Consider the following 2,534-nt stretch of genomic DNA (forward strand, 5'->3'; position numbering starts at 1 on the left):
ACATATTTTGTTTGAAAAACTTTATAAGGTACAATGAAAATAGAGGGTGATTTTGTTTGGTTCGAGGGGAAAATTTGCTCAAATTTATAAGGTATCAAAAAATCTAATTTTTAAGTTTAAAAAATGAGAATTTAGCTTGCAGCTATTTAGTTGCTGAAATTATACAAAAAACTTTGTGCCTGATAGACACTTTTTCTCAAACGTTGATGGTGATAAAAAATATAATTTTTAATTGAAAAAAATTAGCTTTTAGCTATTAAGTTTTTGAATTGATACATAAAAAATGCGAAGAAAGAATATTATTAGGTTCAGACAACATTTAGGCAGACTTTTTTCACGCGCAGGGCATGTTTTCTATAATTTGAATAGTGAAGAAAATGCAATAAGCTTTTTTTTAAAATGAGAAGTGAACTTTCTGCTACTTATTTGCTGAATCAATAGAAAAAAGTATAAACAAAAAATAATATTAGTTATCAAGAAAATGGAGAAGGTTTTTTTCGCACAAGCAGCACGTTTTCTAAAATGTAGATGATGATGAAAAATTCAATTTTCGAACTCAATGTGCGAACATTTTTTTAAAAACTTTCTCGCTGAAAATTAATCTTTTTAGTTAAAAATTAAAACTTCTTGTTCAATAAGCGGAAATAATTTTTCTCGAATAAAATTCATCATGTTGGTTAAAGAATTTACTCTTTTGTTGAACATTTCTTTTTTTCGAGGGGACATTCCTGATTTTGAGTTAAAAATTGATCTGAAATTTAAAAAATTAATCATTTTAGCTAAAAAATTTAACTATTTCGTAAAAAATTAAACTGTTTGTTGAGAATTCTTCTCTTAAGTTCGAAAGTTCAACTATTTAATTCAAAATGCTTTGTTTGGTCGATAGCAGTCATTTCAAAAAGCACTAGTAGGATTGAGTACGTCAATCATTTTATGTCATGAGTAATATTTAGTGAAAATGAGTAGAAAGTACATAACAAATGCGGTCGCGGAAATGTATGGCGATCTTCTGCGAGGAGGTAGAGAAGTTGTTGCAAAAATTATTAGCAGGATTGAGTGCGTCATTCATTGTATATAATGAGTAATATTTAGTGAAAATGAGTAGAAAGTATATAAAGAAAAATTCGGTTGTGAAAATGTCAAACGATCTTTAGCGATGAGCGAGAGCAGTTGTTGCAAAAAGCATTAGCAGAATTGAGTACGTCATTCGTTGTATATTATTATTATTATTACACTATTAAGCCATTTCCCTTTCGGAGTAGGCGTGACTCACTCGGTAGGGGAAAGGAGTAGTGTGTGGAAGGGATAAAGATTTTTCAGATTGGTCCAGAATTCTCGTGCTATTTAAGTAAATAACACGTTCGTTCCGCAACACTGCTCCGACCCAAGTTGCTGATCAATCTCTCTAGCAATCACCCCAAGCGAAGAACCTCACGAACTCGTTATGTAAGGTTCCCCACTTGGGTCCATTAGTGGCCAAGGTCTTTTGTTTCAGGCATCATTCACTCTACTGACACTCTTTTTATCAACTATTTGCCGCCATGCTCTCCTGTCCTAGCATACTTTTCTAGCTTGTTTTATGTCCATGCATTTTTTATGCAGGCTCTCGTGTTTTTGTGACTTCTTATGTCTCTTCTAACTAGGGTCTTATTCACACATTCTAACCATTCTTTCCGCGGTCTATCTCTGGGCACGCTGCCATTTACTTTGCCTTGATACACTTGTTTCGTTAGTCGTTCATTTGGCATTCTCTCAACATGCCCGAACCATCTTAACCGATTTTTTCCCATGTGTCTACTAGCGTCTCTTCTGCACCACATTCTCTTAGAATTATTTCGTTACTTACTTTGTCCATCAGGATTTTCCCGCATATTGTGCGCAGGAATCTCATGTCAATTGCGTTAATTTTACTCTTATCTTTTTCTTGATAAGTCCATGTCTCGCTACCGTATAGTACAGTCGGTACAAATATAGAATTATGTATTGCTATTTTAGCTTTATTTGATATGTTTTTACTTCTGATAAGGGGACATGCTCTACCAATAACTTTCTTACCTTCATTTATTCGTCTATCTAATTCCTCATCTATCTTCCCGTCTCTAGTAAATAAGCTACCAAGGTATACAAACTTATCAACTTGTTTGATTCTCTCATTATTTAATAAAATATTGCATACTGTTTTCTCACTCTTACCTTCGAACACCATAGTTTTTGTTTTATTTGCGTTAATTTTGAGACCCATGCTCTTCATGCTTGCATCTAGTTTATTCAACATTCTTTGTAAGTCTTCGATAGACTCTGCCATAACAACCTTATCATCTGCGAACGCTAACCCTCGTACCCTTACTGTTTCGAGATCCACACCCTCTTCGTCGAAGAGAGCCATTCCTAAACACTTGTCCATAAATAATATCAATAACCATGAAGACATCACGCATCCTTGTCTAACTCCTTGAATAATATCGAAACAGTCACTCAGTTTCCCATTCACTCTTACACTCGCTTTGCTACCTGTATATATTGTTTTTATAGCT

This window comes from Belonocnema kinseyi, chromosome 3 (assembly GCF_010883055.1).
Source record: "Belonocnema kinseyi isolate 2016_QV_RU_SX_M_011 chromosome 3, B_treatae_v1, whole genome shotgun sequence".
In the NCBI taxonomy this organism is placed as follows: Eukaryota; Metazoa; Arthropoda; class Insecta; order Hymenoptera; family Cynipidae; genus Belonocnema; species Belonocnema kinseyi.